This window comes from Macrotis lagotis, chromosome 1, assembly GCF_037893015.1.
Source record: "Macrotis lagotis isolate mMagLag1 chromosome 1, bilby.v1.9.chrom.fasta, whole genome shotgun sequence".
In the NCBI taxonomy this organism is placed as follows: domain Eukaryota; kingdom Metazoa; phylum Chordata; class Mammalia; order Peramelemorphia; family Peramelidae; genus Macrotis; species Macrotis lagotis.
Window position 1 is genome coordinate 43,926,790 of NC_133658.1, and position 18,597 is coordinate 43,945,386.

General features: G+C 37.5%; 1 protein-coding gene across 2 annotated transcripts in view; it reads right to left on the reverse strand.

Annotated features, from left to right (window-relative positions):
* GLG1 (golgi glycoprotein 1) overlaps nt 1–18,597 on the reverse strand; it is a 128,762-nt gene that overhangs the window by 85,539 nt on the left and 24,626 nt on the right. The window lies entirely within an intron of this gene.

Genomic DNA, 18,597 nt, shown 5'->3' on the forward strand with positions numbered 1-18,597 from the left:
TGCTTTCTCTGGAGTGTCTGTGACCTTGATTGAGGTCCTCTCCCTTGGCCTGGAGGGAGTGATTGAAGCTGTTAAATACTTTTATCTTTGATCAATGGTGAGCTATACCCTGAGGTGAGGTGATCACTCTCCCTATTGTCAGCTGAGCTGGTTCTGCAGCTCACACACCTTGCACCTAGGGCAGAGGTAGTCTGTAATTTGTTTTGGGAAGAGGCTTCAACTGAAATGGAGGTGTGGACTCTTGAGTTCCTTCAAACCAGAGGAGCCCAGGGATTAATAACTTCAGCTCTCCCGCACAGAAACTCTCCCTCTAGCCCTGCTGGCAAGCTCCAGAGGTTCAGAGACACCACCAATGCCTCTTGCTCCCTAGTTGACCCAAGCCCCCAATGCTGACCAAGCTCTAGCCCTGCCATTGATCAAGTCAAGCCTGTCTGGTTCTCGGACAGGGTCCCAGTTCCAGCCCAGTAGCTAATCAGGCTAATCACTAATTGGGGCTAATCCAGGTTCCCAGGCTACCAGCAGAGTCCATCCTCTGTGCCCAGACTCACTCACGATTGCAGAAGACAAATCCTGAGATAAATGTTCTTCTACTGGCTTTTCTTTCTGGGTTTTGTTGATCGGATTTCTGTTAAGAGGTTTGTTTCATATTATTTATGACGGAAGATCAAGAGACTTTAGAACTGTGCCTGTCTTCTCTCTACCATCTTAGCCAACAATGAAAACTCAGTAACTAAAGTCAAAAAAAGGACATCTGCAACAGATTGAACAGGTTAAAGACTTAGAGAAATATTTTTGTACAAACCTCCTCAAGCAACCAATAATATAGACTGATGGAAGATTTGTGGAACATCATCCAAAGTGAATAACCTCTGGGTGGAAGTCTGAATCAACTAAAACCCATGAATGGAATCAAAGGGCTCTTCATGAGAGACATCTGTGCTGACAAAGTAGTCACAAAAAAAAGGTTGACTCATACAGATCACTTTATTGAAAGAAAGGGTTTTATGACAGCAATTCTAGATGGGGTTCACTGATACCAGAAATTATAGAAAGATTATCTTTTTTTTAGGGTTTTTTTTTCAAGGCTATACAACTAGGTAATTATTAAGTGTCTGAGGCCACATTTGAACTCGGGTACTCCTGACTCCAGGGCAGGTGCTCTATCTACTGTGCCACCTAGCTGCCCTAGAAAGATTGTCTTTAAAGAAGTTGGACAACCTAATAATTCATGTAGGTTATTTTATCCATCTTGTAGAACATTAGAGAATAAGAACAAGTTGGCTACTATTCCTAAAGTTGTTTTCTGTCTGAATTCCATCAAAAGAAATTAAAATACCTTAACAATAAACTAAAAATTTTTAAGGTACTTAAAGTTTGGAAAGCACATCATATACTATTTCACTTAATGTTTTCAACTGTGAGATAGGTCCTATTACTTAAGTTTAGATAAGGAAATTAGGCTTGTAGAGGTAATGAATTTTCCCCAGAGTCAAAGGGCTAATATTTTAAATGAGGTTCAAACCAGGTGTTCTTAACTCCAAATCAAACATTTTTATGACTACACCATATGGATTGTTTAAAACAAACAAAACATTTAAACTAAGGAAAGGTAGGAGTAGTGGAAAAGATAATGGATTCCCTTTTGGTCATACATATATGTTGACTTTGAAAGGACAGTGGGATAGGAAGATAAAAGTATCAAAAAGACAAGTATTGGTAAAAGACTAGTATTCAGGAAATACATTAAAGATGTAGGAATCACCTGCATAGCAATAATTGAACCATAGGAGTTCAAGGGGAAAAAAACAAATAATTCGGTAAATTCAGTTTGCATTTTCTCTTCTCGGCTCCACATCTTGTCAAGAGTCATTTTGCTTATTTGGATTTTTAAACTTTTAAATAAAATATATTTACATAATTTATTTCCCTCCCTCTCCCAGAAAGTCATCCCATATAGCAATTTTTTTTTTAAAAAAGGAAAAAGATCAGCATAATCAAACCTGAAAACATGAGCATTGTACAATACTTGCAGATTTCCCAGCTCTATTCAATAGGAATATCTTCTTTATCTTCCTATGGGATGTACTTGTTTGTAATTTTGCAACATTCTCTTTATACTACTTGCTGATTTCTCTAATATCAGTTCAAATAGATCTTTCCATACTTTCATCACATGCATCATTTCTTCCAATAAAGTAATAACCCATTGTACTTATAAACATAATTTATTAAGCCATCACATGAATGATTGATACAATATTATTTGTTTTCTCAAGTGATGGGGGAGGAACTAGAAGGAAGGAGATAATTTGGAACTCAATTTTTTAAAAATGAACGTTAAAAATGGAGTGTTAAACTTTTTTTAGTCATTCTCCAATCAATGGATAACTATTTTATTTACAATTCTTTGCTATCACAAAAAGTACAGCTATACATATTTTGCAGTATACAAGAACTTTCTTCTATCAATGGCCTCCTTGATATACTAAAATTATTAATGGAATTACTGTGTTTAAAAAGGATGGATATTTTAGTCACTATTTGCATAATTTCAAATTGTTTCCCAAAATTATTGTACTCATTCACAGCTCTATTGACAATATAGTGTTTCTAACTTTCCATAATTCCTTCAATATAAACTATTTCCATCTTTTGTCATATTTGCCAGTTCACAGGGTTTGAGGTTAAAAATCTGTTTTGATTTGCACTACTCTTATTAGTGCTTTGGAGTAGTCTTTCATATGATTGCTAACATCTTGCAAATCTTTTGACTACTGTTTGTTCATACTCTTACTTATCAGGAATGGTTTTGATGGTGTGTGAGTGCATGTATCTGTGTGTGTGGGTGTGTGTGCATAAATTATATCTAAGTATCTTGATATCAAACTTTTTTTTGGTTAAAGAAACCAATGTTTATTTTCCATCAGCATTTTTCCAACACTATTAGAGCATCAGGGTAAAACTTAGGACCACTCTGTGGTAGTTCCTACCCATTCAGTGGCCTGAGCAGTAGGAGCTGCAGACCAGTCCTCAGTAGCTGGCTAAGTACTCCAATCTTCAATAGGGAACTGCTGAATGGGCACAGATGGCACCTGGATGCCCTCAGACCAATCAACCACCTCTGGCTGAGCAGCAGTGAATTCTGGGGCAGGTGCAGTCTATTCACTCTGAAATTCCTCCTTTGTCACTGCCTTCTCAGCTGTGGCCTACTCTTCCTTTTCTTTTTCTTTTTTATTTTTTTTGCAAGGCAGTGGGGTTAAGTGGCTTGCCCAAGGCCACACAGCTAGGTAATTATTATTAAGTGTCTGAGACCGGATTTGAACCCAGGTACTCCTGACTCCAGGGCCGGTGCTTTATCCACTGCACCACCTAGCCGTCCCTGCTCTTCCTTTTCAATCGCCTCTGGACCTCTGTAGAAGTAAAGATCAGGCATGACCTCCCATGGGTGCTCATGGGCAATGATACTACACATCCACAGGACTTCTCGGGCCAGCATCCACATCAGACCCACTGAGTAAGCTCCCTTGTTGTTAAATGGAATGGCAATGTCCACATAGTGAAGTGGGGAGTCTGTTGCACAGTGCAATGGTTGGAAGGTTAACATATAATGCTTCAGTCAAAGGTTGATGATCTGCACGAGGATCAATGACCACCAAGAGGCGAGGCTCCCTGAAAGCTGCCTGGATCTGGTTAGTGAAGGTGCCCGGGGTGAAGTGTCCAGCAATAGGTGTGGCACCAGTGGCAGCAGCAAATTTCAGAACAGCTCTCTGGCCAATGTTCCCAGATGAGATGACACTAACATCAGCTGGATTTCCAATGGCAACAATGGCATGAGCTGCCAGCAGAAGCTTTTCCCAAGTTCTCTTCAAATTAATGATATAGATGCCGTCACTCTTCCTTTTGTAGATATACTGTTCCATCTGGAAGTCCAAATTGGTGCCACCCAAATGGGTGCCTGCAGCAAGGAATTTGAGGACATCCTCCTCCTCCATCTGCAAGACATCCAGAGCTCCGGACATTGTGAAAGTTTCCCTTGAAAGTTATGACGGAAACCATGAACAATGCCGTATGGAACCCTCTTCTGGGCAGCACGGAAAGGGAGATATCAAACTCTTATCAAACAGATCTAATAATACAAAGATCATCTTATCATAGGTGTAACGATTCTGTTGTTCAGAAGTCTTTCTGTTTCATATTGGCAGTTAGTTGTCTTCTGTAAGTGCTACTATTATTTACACATTACTTTCCCATATGTATCCATTTGGATACTTATTCATATTGTGAAATATGATGTGAGGAATTGGTCAAAATCTAATTTCTGCTAGATTGCTTTCCAGTTTCCCAGTAGTTTTAACCAAATAGAAGTTCTTTCCTAAATAATTTATGTTGGGGTGGCTAGGTGGCGCAGTAGATAAAGCACCAGCCCTGGAATCAGGAGTACCTGGGTTCAAATCCGGTCTCAGACACTTAAATATTACCTAGCTGTGTGGCCTTGGGCAAGCCACTTAACCCCATTGCCTAGCAAAAACCTAAAAAACAAAACAAAAAAAAATCTGGACCTAAATAATTTATGTTTTCCAGTTTGGGGTAACTGAATCCCAGTTTCTGATTCTTTCTTCTCTTTAATCTGCTTCTCTTTTTTTTAACCAATAAGGTTTGATGACTGCTGCTTTACAACAGACTTTTCAGACCTAGAAGTAACATTCCTGTTTACTGATATCACTTTTTCAGTTTTCCCCTTCATATTCTAGATTTTTATTTTTAACCAAATTAATTGTCCCTATTTCATTGTATTCTATAAAGTATTCCTATGATAAGATTGGTATAGCAAATTCCTAAATTAACTTTGGTAGCATCATCATTTTATAATATTAGCAAGGTCCAAACATGAGCACTGAACACCAGTTATTTAAGTTGCTCTTTATTTCTTTAAGGAGCCACTTAGAATCAATTCTATAGAATTTATTTTTGTGTGCTATAGTTAGATGATCCTCAGATATTTAATTTGGGGGAGGGTAATTATTTGGACAGGGATTTCCCTTTCACTTATTTCCTCTTGGATTTTGTAACTGCATGGAAAATTTTTGGCACTTTACATTGTAGCCTACATTTTACTTGAAGCCATTATCTGAATTAATAGCTTTCTTATTCCCTAGGATTTTCTAAGTAAACTACCATATCATCAGGAAATAGGAATAGTTTGATCCCTTCTACCTATCTTTATGCTTTTAATTTCTTGCTCTTATTTCAATGCAATTACTAGCAAATGCAGAACTATATCAAAGAATAGGCAGTCTTTATTTACTTTTTTATTTTTGGAAAAGAAAAGATTCTAAAGTATCCCTACTGAAAAGCATTATTTCCATTTGGTTTAAATATTTTTAGGATGTTAAAAAAGATGCACCTTGATTTATACTAAGGCTTTTAGCATAGATGAGTCTTGAACTTTATTAAAGTCCTTTACCTCATTTACTAAGATAATCATGCGATTTTGGACAGTTCTGGTTTTAATATGATTATGTTAATTGTTTTCCTAATGATGAAGCATCCTTGCATTTGTGATATAATTCCAACGTGGTCAGGATGAATGAATTTTAAAAATTGTTGTGCATGAATAATATTAGTCTACAGTTTAGATATTTGAACTACATTTGCTTCATAGAAGAAATATATTAGGATGTTTTCTTCCTCAATACTTGAGAATAATTTGTGTAATGTGTACTAATTTTTGTTGGTGTGATTTCACTTTGTTTCTTTACTATTCTGTTAATCTAATTGTCTGCCAACTTTTGATAGATTTGTCAACATTATATTAATTTTATTAGTCTTTTCAAAGAATCAGCTTTTAGTTATATCATTTCTATGAGCTTAAAATTTTTTTGTCCAATTTATCTATTTGCAGACTCACTTCTTTTTCAGTTTGGTTAATAGTAGTAGGATAGTAAGAATATGCTTTTTTTCTTTAGTGACTACTTTGGCTGCAATTTTGTCACAACATTCATTATTAAGGACAACTCTTCCTGAATGTCTCCTAGACATCTTAACATGTCTAAAAATACTCATCCCCATCTTGGCACCTCCAAATTACTATATTTCTACTGAGGGCAGCATGATTCCTCCCAATTCCTGAAGTCACTCACAGGTTATCATTCTGCCCTCAATACCCTTAACAAATCCAGTCAATTCTATTTCCACATTTGTCTCTTCCTATCTTGACAATCACACAGCCAGGGCCATCTTCAGGTTCTTATTTCTTCTAAACTATAGTTCTCTTTTGAACTGAACTATTGTAAGGCCTACCTAATAAGTCTTCCTAGCTACTAGTTCATCCTTTTTCCAATTCATATGACTATGCTATTCTTGTGCTCACACTTATCCAGTGGCTATCTACTGCCTCTAGAACAAGAAACAAACTCCTCAATTTTGTAATTAAAGTCTTGTTACAGTCTAAATTTCTATTTTTGTATAATTTTCCCCACAGTCTATATAGTAGTCAAATTTCTCTATTTCCCATTCCCCAAACTTGGATTTCATCTCATGCTTTTCTACCTCTGCCCGGACCATTGTCATGCCTGAAATGCATTTCCTCTTAAATTCCTTAGCTCCGTTCAAAAATACCAACAATGATACCACAAAAATACCAAAGTTGGAGCGAGATGAGCAGAACCAGAAAAACATTGTATACCCTAACAGCAACATGGGGGTGATGATCAACCTTGATGGATTTGCTCATCCCATCAGTGCAACAATCAGGGACAATTTTGGTCTATCTGCGATGGAGAATGACATCTGTATCCAGAGAAAGAATTGTGGAGCTTCAACAAAGACCAAAAACTATTACCTTCAATTTAGAAGAAAAAAAACCTGTTATCTTATTAAGTAATTTTGCTATCTTTTATACTTTATTTTTCTTCCTTAGGATATGATTTCTCTCTCATTACATTCAACCTAGATCAGTTATACCATGGAAAAAAAGTCAGTTAAAAACCACCAGCTTAAAACTCTTAAATAAAAAAACACCAAAGCTGCTTTTTTACAAAAATATTTCTGATCCTCTTTAGATCTCTCTACCCTCAAATTATCTTCTATTTTACTTAACTCATCTGTCTTCCAACCTATCCAGGGGGTCAATTCCCTGAGGTCAAGGACTAATTTCATTTTCTTTTTGGATACTTCAAATCTATTGCACAATGCTCTGAACACAGATGGCTCTACATGTTTGCTGAATTTTTTTAAAATAGGGCACTTAAAGAAATACAATTTATTACCAATGAAGCAGTACTGGATCATATACTGATGTGTGTATGTATGTATATATGTATATATGTACATATATATACATAAATAAATATCTACCTTCATAGGCCTTTTGTAGTTGATTTGCATATTTATAATACTCAGAATAACTTTGTTGTTCACAATTAGAATAATATTGATGTTACTGTATGCAATGTTCTTTCTCTGTTCTGTTCATTTTACTCCATTATTTCATGCAAGTCTTTCCATGTTTTTCTAAAGTCAACCAGCTTATCATTTCTTAAAACACAGCAGCATTCCACAGTATATTTCAACTACAGATGGCACCATCGGGACTTATAAGTAATCCAGAATAAAGCACAAAATAAAATGGATACTTAATACAAACACTAAATAAAGTCAGAAAAAAAAATTTTTTTACACAATTCTTGAGTAAGTGGCTTGTTTCTCAAACTTTCCCCACTAATTTCTTAATCATTTTTTTCTTTTAAATTTGCTTAAATGAAGGCCAAGCTTTCCAGTGACATTTTATGGCCATTAGAACAGCTAGGAGATCACAAAACCAAGTCTTTTAGAATGTATAGTCGTTGGGAAAATACTTGTGGTGTAAAAATTTGGAAAAATGTTAAAATGAAATTACTGGGGTGGCTAGGTGGTGCAGTGGATAGAGCACTGGCCTTGGAGTCAGGAGTGCCTGGGTTCAAGTTCTGCCTCAGACACTTAGTAATTACCTAGCTGTATGGCCTTGGGCAAGCCACTTAACCCCACTGCCTTGCCAAAAAAAAAAAAAAAAAAAATGAAATTACTTTCCTTATTAATATTGATTTCTTAAACTTGGAAATTCAACTGCATCATTGTTTACCACTTTACATTTAGCCTTTAACAAAAGAGCAAATGAAGCTGAAATGTTAATATAAAAAAGATATAATCTTTAGTTTAGTGGTCTTTGGGGAGAACTGGAAAATCAACACAACTACAATTATACTCACTGGTTCAAAGTTTATGAATTAATCACATGCATTATTCAAAATTATATACCAAATGATTTCATGAATAAATCTCAGAATTTCAAAACCAGAAGGAATCCTAGTACCCACCTTAACTCTCTTCCCTTCTATGACATATAAAAGCTATAATTTGACCTTTGCTAGAAGCCCACTTTCTCCAGGATCTCTGCCAAGAATGTCTCAAATGTGATCACCAAGAGTCAGACACAAATAAAAATAACCAATAAGATTTTTCATAAGTGGTGAGGAAAATTTTAAGAGTCCCATGTGCTGGGGCAGTTAGGCAGCACAGTGGATAGAACACCGGCCCTGGAGTCAGGAGTACCTGAGTTCAAATCCGGCCTCTTAATTACCTAGCTGTGTGACCATGGGCAAGCCACTTAACCCCATGGGTTTGCAAAAAACCTTAAAAAAAAAAAAGAGTCTCACATGCTAAGATCAATTGTAAATTGTATAACTGCTCTTTAAAGTCTGTCTTATGATCTCTGAACTGGTTTTTGGAGTTGGCTCTTCAAACTAAAAAGGCTTAGCGGTGTGGAAAGAGTTCATTCAGATAAATATATTTTTTGAATGGAGCTAAGTATGTTTCATGTTTCTTCATTACTCTGGAATTTAGCTTTTAAAAAAATAGTACTTGGAGACATTAAAAAATCATAAGGCTGCAGAAACTTCAACAAATCTAGAAAGGCTGTACTAATGAGCATTTAAAAATTAATGTCTAATGGGCTCAATGATCTTCCTGTTATTTGGACAGTCCAGGAACTTAAGGGACTAGCACATTCTTCTGCCCAGTCCCAAAACCAAGTTTATGCTATACAAAATAGAGTTTTCAATTACTACCTCCTTCTAATGTTATTATTATTAAGTCATTTTTCAATCCTGTCTGACTCTCTGTGAACCCATTTGGGGTTTTCTTGTCAACAATGCTGGACTGGCTACATACAGAAGAGGTAACTGAGGCAAACAGGGGTAAGTGCCCTGGGACACATAGCTAGGATGGGTCTGAGGTCACCTTAAAACTCAGGAAGATCAGTCTTCCAGACTCCAAATCCAAGTGCTCTGTCCTCTCTATCACCTAGTTGCCTACTAGATTAATATCCAGTATAGATAACATCTACAGTCATAGGGATAATTTAAAAGGCCTCAAAATGTAGTTAATCAGTTATAGACTTAAGTTCAATAAACTACCTAATAGAGATATAAAATCAGAAAACATAGGAAAAGTACTTTACCAACCTTAAAGCACTGGATAAAATGCTAGCTATTAATATAAGTGTGACTGACAGAGTGGTACAGAAAAGAGCTTCAATATTAAATAAAATAACATATATATATATATATATATATATATATATATATATATAACACATATATACATATATATATCTCAAATCCTAGGAAACCTGAGTCTTAAGTTTCCTCACCTATAAAATGGGGCTAAGACTTTTATTACCCAAGTCACAAGGCAGTAATTAAAAAAATGCTTTATAAACATTAAAGGTTTATCTAAGATATGTTACCAGTCCTTTGGGTATTTGAAAGAAGCTGTAAAATGCACAGATTACAAAAATGTATGTATATATCAGAGCCAATAATAACACCAATCAAGTAGTCACTTGAAAGTACCCTGAAATGAAAATCTAACCCAATCTGTATCTCTGACAGTCTATTCTAGGCATATGACTCCTCTATTTTTCAGATAACCATTGACTGAAGGTTATTGATTTCAATAAATCAGCTCAGGAACAAGCATCAAATCCAAGGTTTTCAAACCTTTATCAAAAGGAGAATTTCAAGTATTTAATCAATTTTATTAATTAAAAAGTTTTAGTTATCTAAACTTCAATATTTAAAGTGAGCTAAGGAGAGGCAGAGCTTAATCTACTTAGGACAGCCATTTTATTGTACTCCTGGCATTGCCTCCAGTTTCCAATAACCCCACCAAAAACACCTTTCCACCTTCTCCCTCCCTCCCCCTACCAGTTTTCAGCTACAGTCCCTGACAGACCCTGGGGCAACCCTAACCCACTGCTAACCCCTGAGGATCGTGATTACTAACTTAGGATAACTGAGTCCTTGATAATTAATATACTTTCATCTAGTCTTATCTTTTCCCTCCCAATGGAAATTCTGTTCTACCCAGCACCCACCTAAGAATAGTTCTAACTGATCTTCTTCATTTATCTCCTTAATTCCTGCCTCCTCAACCCAATCTCACCATCACCAATTGATAACAAACTAGCTTTCAGCTTAAGTCTTTCCCTTTCTTTTGAATGTTTTTATTTTTTCAATTACATGCAAAGATTGTTTTCAACATATATCTTTTTGTAGGTTTTAGAATTCTACATTTTTCTTTCTCCCTCTTTTCCCTCCCCCCTCCACATGACAGTGAGTAATCTGATACAGGTTTTACATGCACAATCACATCTGACATTTTCCCTATCAGTCACGTTATAAAAGAAGAATCAAAACAAAAGGGAAAAATGAGAAAAAAGAAAAAAATCATAAAATGAGTTTTATAGCATGCTTTGTTCTATATTCAGACTCCATAGTTTTTTCTCTGGATGTAGAAGACATTTTCCATCACAAGTCTTTTAGAATTGTTCTGGATCACTGAACTGCTGAGAGGAGCAAAGTCCATCATAGTTGATCATCTCACAATGATGTAGTTAATATGTGCAAAGTTTTCCTGGTTCTTCTCACTCCACTCAGCATCAGCTCATGTGAGTCTTTCAGATTCTTCTGAAGTCTATTCATGCATGATTTCATACAAAAAATAGTAGTCCACCACATTCATATACAATTTATTCAGCCATTCCCCAATTGATGGGGCATTCTCTCTCTCATCATCCATTTCTTTACCACTACAAAAAGAGCTGCTATAAATATTTTTGTGTACATGTGGGATTTTTCCCAGTTTCTATTATCTCTTTGGGACAAAGGTCCAGCAGTATTACTGGATCAAAGGGTACGTGTCCACACACACACACACACACACACACAGACATTTTATTGTTCCAATTATTCTCCAAAATGGTTGGATCAGTTCACAATTCCATCTACAGTATATTACTGTACCAAGTTTTCTCACATCCTCTCCAATATTGATAACTTTCTTGTTTTATTTTTGCCAATTATTTTAGTATATTTGTATTTCTCTAATCAAAAATTATTTAAAGCATTTTTAAAATAAGATTATTTAACTTTAATTTCCTGTCAAACAGGAATCACTCCTCCTTTGAGGATCATTAAATCTCCATATCACCAGTGTCAACAAATTAACTTTAATTTGTTCATCTGAAAACTGCTTGCTCATAATTACCATTTATCAATTGAGGAATGCCTTGTATTCTTATATATTGACTCAGTTCTCTATATATTTTAGAAATGAGTTCTTTATCATAAATGTGAGTTGTAAAAATTGTTTCCCAACTTTCTATATTCCTTCTAATCTTGAATGCATTAGTTCTACTTGTGTAAAAACTTTTTAAATTTAATGTAATCAAAATAAACCATTTGGTCATAGATTCCTCCCTTCTCCATAAATCTGATAAACTATTCCTTCTTCTCCTAACCAGCTTAAGGCATCACTTCTTTATTGTCTAAATCCTAAAGACTGCTGCTTTATAATGTAGTTTTTTAGATCTTTTTCTTTCAATGAGACCTGGTTTTCCCCACCACTCTTTCTAGCCCAGGTTGCTCTGAGAGGAGGATTGGAAGGTTTCCCTTTTTTTCCACTGCCACTTCCAGGCTTTCCCTTAACCACTGTCAAATAGGAAGCAGCACTCCTCCTCTATCACCAGTGTCAAGATATTAGGAGACACCCTGTTTTCCAGTACTAAGGCCCAGCAAGCTTGGCATAACAACAATCCTTTGCACTCATCCTCTGGCAAAATCATATAATTATTATATTGCTTTGACCAGCACCAGGTGTTCTCTGAGGTCGGACAAGCTTAGACAAGTACCCATGCTCTGACCATGAATCAAACTGTCTCACTGCTGCTGTTACCCCTTATTGTCAGGGCTACAACTCACTGCCAAGCCATCTCCCCATAATGCCTCAAGAGCTCCCTTGCTTGAAGGCCATTTCCCTCACTTTGAAATTAAACTTGCCTCCACAGTTAGGAAACATTGTCCACATTTTTCTCACTTGCCACAAGGTTCCATACCTTCGAAAAAAATCATCAAATCTATCACCGTGTGAGCTCTTTTATTTTCAAATGTTTTAATATATATACATCTGCACATTTTCCCCCTTCTGCATGCTTCCTCCACTAGCTCCTATAATAACACCCTGAAGTCTGATTTCAGTATGATTCTAGAGACAGTGCCCTCCTTGAAGGTAATAGTGCTGGAAAGATCTGAGCCCTTGATAAAGGAAGCCTTCCAGCCCCAGATAGAGCAGAGAGCCTGCTGGAGGCTCCAGGTGGCACCCATGGCCAGGAGGGTGACATTTCAGGTCAGAAGATTATACTAGGGAAAGCCTAATTGAAGAACCTGCACAGAACAGCTGATGGGAAAAGAACTGGACTTTTACAGATAGTTCTTCAACTTACCTCCCATGACCTACTCCTCTCTAGTCACCTCATAGACACATGAAGATGGTCTATGACCCTGCCATTATCCATAAATGCACCATATCCATGTTCCCCTATCTGATCAAATCTGAATAATAGTTACTGAATTTAATTGTATGGGGGGGGGGGGGGGTGTTCTTGAACAAAGTAGAGAAGGTACTTCAGGATCAGAACCCAACAGGTAAAAATGAGTACAATAATGAAGAAAAGTACAGACTCAATCAATGAATGGAATATGATAGTAAGAAAAGTGGAAAGATAATGAGAAAATAAAATGAGATTAGAGACAATGGCTGCTTGTCTTGTATGTTGGAGAACAGATATTTCACAAAGAACTCTTAAGTCCAATAAACCCCAACCAGAATTCTTTGTCTGGACCCAGCCCCAAAACTCCCCTACTGCTAGATGTATACTCCAAGTTTGTTACTCTTGAGGTCCAAAGCTCTCCTGTCCTCCTGGACTCTGCCTGCTCACTCACCTGACAGGCAGACAGCGCCAGTGATAGATAGGCCTGGTTATCTCTCTTGTCAAACCTCTTTCGTAGTCTTCGTTCCTAGAGCTGCCACCCTCATTCAGGCTCTCATTATGCCCCTGTTGACAAGTGCCCTTGCCTCAAGCCTCTCCCCACTCTGGTCCATCCTCTACTTTTCTAAGTTGTAGAGTCTGACCCCCATCCCCAGTGAGCTCCAGTACTCTAGCTCCAAGCATAGTCTCCTCCACTGAACATTATTAAGCCTCTCTGGGGCCTTCCTACCTTTCCAGTCTTCTGGCTGGCTCTTCATTGGCCACAACATTCTGTTCCCCCCACACTCAGCCTCTTGGTTTCTCTGGCTCCCTTCAAGACTCTGCTCCAGTGGAAGAAAGCCATCCTGGTCCTTCTATCACCTAGTTACTGAATGTATCTTCACCTTCCTATATGGCCCCAGTACTTAGCATAGGAAGTACTTCATAAATGCTTATTCACTGATCAGTTTTATCAGCCTGGAAGGACCAGGTCAGAGTTTCCAGCACCAAACCAGGAGAGTCTGCTATTTCTCTACAGGCAGCAGGAGCCACTAAAACTTCTTGGTCTGAAAGGGAAAGAAAGGGAAGAGGTGGGCTTAAGGAATACCAAAGTGAAGACAGGATAGGTACAGAGAGGGCAAGGACCTGTGCAGAGTGCAGCAAGAAAGGGATGCATAGGAGGTGGAGGTGACCAGACTTGGCCCAGGACTACATGACTTGTCCCTTAGAAAGGGAAGCCATAGAGGCAGAGAGACTGGGACTGAAGCTTAGGGCACAGAGAGAAGAGACGAAAGCTTCGGGAAAAAGACAGTCAACCCTATGGACGCTGATGAAATCGACAACTGCAGAGAGACACCACCGCCATTCCTCAATCACTTAGGGAACCCTTTTGACCAGGCTCGTCCAGCTCTTCTATGTTCTCTCATTTGAACCTTCTAATACTCCCGGAAGATGATGCTATTGTTAACCTCATTTTGCAGATGATGAAACTGAGGCTGAGCTTAAATGATTTGCTTTAGGACACACAGTTAATCACATCTGAAGCAGGATTCAAACTCTCAGCTCAAATCTCATACTTCCCCATTATACCACTTAGCTGTAGAGGAAGAAGTTGAGGAAGAGGTTGGAGTTTCTGCTGTAAAACATAGCAAATTAAATAAAAATTAAATAAAAAATAAAAACTTCCACTCCAGACCTAGGCTCTAATGACTAGCAACAGCTCCTGGCAAGCTTTGGCCAGCTTACCAAGTGGCTTCTAGTCCAAGTCCAGGGACAACTGACATTTTGTGGAAGAAGAACTAGCCTCACTAAATGGGGAGGGGGCTCTTTCTGAGAACAGCCACACACTTACAAAAATGAAAGTGATTGTGCATTAGGGAGGGAAAGCCCCGAGCAAGGAAATCAAGGATATTTGAAGCATCTAAGAAATGCTTTGAAAATGTTGAACATTCAGGTATTTCTCCACAAACTTTCAAATTCCCACCGCCCTTTTCTCCAGGAGTCTCAAAGCTCTTGTACTGCAATAAGGACTATTAAAGACCCCATGGGTCCTTTGAATTTAAGTTCATTAACTTAGAACCTTAAACATACTGGCATGATGGCATTACTTCTCTGCTTCCAGAGTGTTTACTTCTAGAGTGATTCAATTGGATAACATTTTCTGACAAGCTATACTACAATCAGTAACATTTTGGATTACCATGTAACACATCTATGAGAAGCTGAGAAAATGAGAACAATTTATAAATTAGAGTTGTCTTTTTTTTTTAAATGCACATCTGCTGATGCCATAATTAATTAAATGTGACAAAATGGCAGGGTAGATGTTAACTTTGAAGAATTAAAAGTCTCACTGTTTGAAGAAAAATTCTGTACTTTTTATATTACAATAAGCAAAATACAAATTTTCTAACAGTTCATTAATTTATCCTCAAATTCCCATTCTTCAGGGAGTCTAAGGATTCACTGGGAAACTCTTATGACAAAATCCCAGTTTTGGATTAATTTTGTCCTATTTTTGTCATATCAAACTTCTAAAGCAATCAGTTGCCTATTTCAAATTGCCACTTCTCTGCACAGTAGGTATTTGGTACTTTTCCCAGGGGGTTCATCAGGGTGGCATTTAAGTCAATTTTGGCCTTCTTCCTTGGAAATCTCCAAGGCTTATGAAATAGTGCCTGAAAGGTATAAATGCCCAATTGTTTGACTCCACCCTAAGATGGCCTTGCAATATCAAGTACCATGGTGACAATTCCTTTATGGCCAAAAGACCCATTGGCATCTCTAGTGTGCTCTATTAAATTCAATCTCTGAGGCAAAGAAAAGGCTACAGGAAGAGAATCTGAAGGATATGAAGAAACAGCTCCTGCTAGGTATCAATAATACTCTTCACAGACTCAAAAAAAACCTGTCAATTTAATAACAGAATCATAACTAAAATGCTAAAAGGGAAAAAAATTAAGAAATTCAACTCTTACCATTAAAAATTGAGAAAACTGAGGTAGAAACAAACTGTTAGCTAGCTCAAGGGCACAGCCACCAGGACTAAAACATAAATCATGTTTTAGTACTTTATGCTTGACATATTCTTAAACCAAGCTGCTTGTCAACTTAAAAGGAAGTTTTTGAAGGGTCATAATAGGTTTATAAAAGAGATCTGCAGAACATTCAAGTCAATTTTAATAAGGTCTAATCCTGACACATCCAATTATTTTCACCAATTCTCCAATTTCATGTCTTTCCTCATCACAGATGAGACACATTGTCCACATTTTCCTCACTTGCCATAGGGTTCCCTACCTGTCCCACCTTGGAAAAAAATCATCAATTCTATCACCTTGTTAGTTCTTTTATTTTCAAACATTTTATACATATATGTCTGTACACATCCCACTTCTGCATGCTTCCTCCACTAGTACCTGTAGTAATTCCTTAAAGTCTGGTTTCAGTATGATTCTATGGACAGCACCCCAGGCCAGGGATAAATAACAAACTTTCATCCAGCAATCTGGGTTCAAAAGTTTGTAAGTCCCTGACAGAGCCCTCCTTCTTTTATACTTCAAATTCCTCCATAGCCTCTAAGTCCAGTGGATTTTTTTAGGGTTTTTTTTTTTTTGCAAGGCAAATGGGGTTAAGTGGCTTGTCCAAGGCCACACAGCTAGGTGATCATTAAGTGTCTGAGACCGGATTTGAACCCAGTTACTCCTGACTCCAAGGCCGGTGCTTTATCCACTGCGCCACCTAGCCGCCCCAGTCCAGTGGATTTTTACTCCATGTCTTTCTACCATGCCTGCTTCCTTCTTCACTGTCAGCACTCTGGTCCAGGGCCTCTAGATCCCAGACAAGACTTCTAAAGTGGACTTCCTGACTCTAGCTTCTCTATGGACCACTATCATTCAAATTTTTTAAAAAAACTTTTTTTTTTAAAGGAGCTAGATGGTTCAGTGCACATAAGAGTATTGGGCCTGAGTCAGGAAGACCTCAGTCAAAGCCTGACTCAGACTCTGTTATATGATCCTGCGGCAAGTCACTGAGCTTGTTTGCCTTAATTTACTGGAGAAAAAAAAGGCAAAAGTATCTATTGTCAAGAACACCATGGTCCATACAGTCATGAAGAATTCAATGACTAAATAATAGTAACAATGCCAATACCATTTCTCCATACTTATCCTGCCCAAAAATCTTTAAAAATTCTCTTAACTTTTACCATGAAAAAACTAAGCAACTCTGTTTATGAAGTCCTATGATGCTTTTTATTTTTTTAAGGGAGGGGGTGGTTCAAGACTAGATGAGTAAGTTTTAAATATATTTATTTATTTATATTTATTTATTTATTTATTTACTTTAGGCTTTTGCAAGGCAAACGGGGTTAAGTGCCTTGCCCAAGGCCACACAGCTAGGTAATTATTAAGTGTCTGAGACTGGATTTGAACCCAGGTACTCCTGACTTTATCCACTTTATCCACTACACCACCTAGTCGCCCCCAATATATTTGTTTTTAAACATTGTTGACACTAATTATTCTAACCACTCTCCCAAGAGATCCTTTCCTTACAACAAAGCACAACTTAGGAAACAAAATCAACACACTTGCCACAGTTAACAATATATCCTCTTTCTACCCTCCTTAATATTAGCCTCACCAACAGATCAGTGAAGTTACAAGCAATCATGGTGCCCATCAGCTCTTTTGCCCTAACAACACTATTTCAACAGTTCTGCTCACCTCATTGTGCATCAGTACATTTAATTTCTTTTAAGCTGCCCTGAATTCTTTCTTCATAGTCATCAGCTTGTATGATCTGCCACTACTTTCAAGCATCATAATGCATTCTCCCATTGACACTGGTTCTTGGCTACCATAAATACTTTCCTACTAGGATAACTTTCCCTAAGGTTATGCCATGCTTGTGAGATATGACTCATAATCACTAAACCAAGGACACCTAGAATTTCATGGCTATTTTCTCCAAGTATATAACAAATTGCTTTCTCTCCCATCTGGATCTTAATTTCCCATCAGCTGCTTTGTCCAGGTTCTCCTCCAGGAATATTGGGCCTTCCCCAGGATAAGTTTCAACCCTAAAAACTCAGCCTCCTGGATCTCCAGCAGGTCTCGCTTTGAGTTCCTCAAGTACAGGGCCTTTCTGTCTTTTTCTTATCCTTATCCCCAGAGTTTAGCCCAGTAGTTTGAATACGGGTTGCACTTACTTACTGACTACTACAAAAGAATAAATCTCACTTTCTAAAAGAAAAGTTTAAAGAAACATTTTCAGAAGCTTTCAGAAATTACAAGGAAGATTTTACCTTTTGGGTAATTTGGAAAGATCTTGGAAGAAAGAAAAGGAAAAAAGAAGGGAGAGAGAGATATTAGAAGAATAAGCAAGGGGCAGTGGATAGAGCACCGGCCCTGGAGTCAGGAGTACCTGAGTTCAAATCCAGCCTCAGATACTTAATAATTACTTAGCTGTGTGGCTTTGGGCAAGCCACTTGATCCCATTTGCCTTGCAAAAACCTAAAAAAAAAAATAAGCAAAAAGATGCTTAGGTGGCCCTTTGTTATGGGTAAGAGGGAAGAAAGGTGTAGAGTGAAGATGGGACCTAGTCAAAAGTGAGAGGGGAGTGAAATGGAAGGAACCATCAAATATACATACCTAGTGAGGATATTCAAGAAACAAAGAGTTCTGGTAACATGCTGAAGAGCATTTGGGTAAAAATCAAAGGATCCAGAAAAAGAAATGATGTTGCAAGTA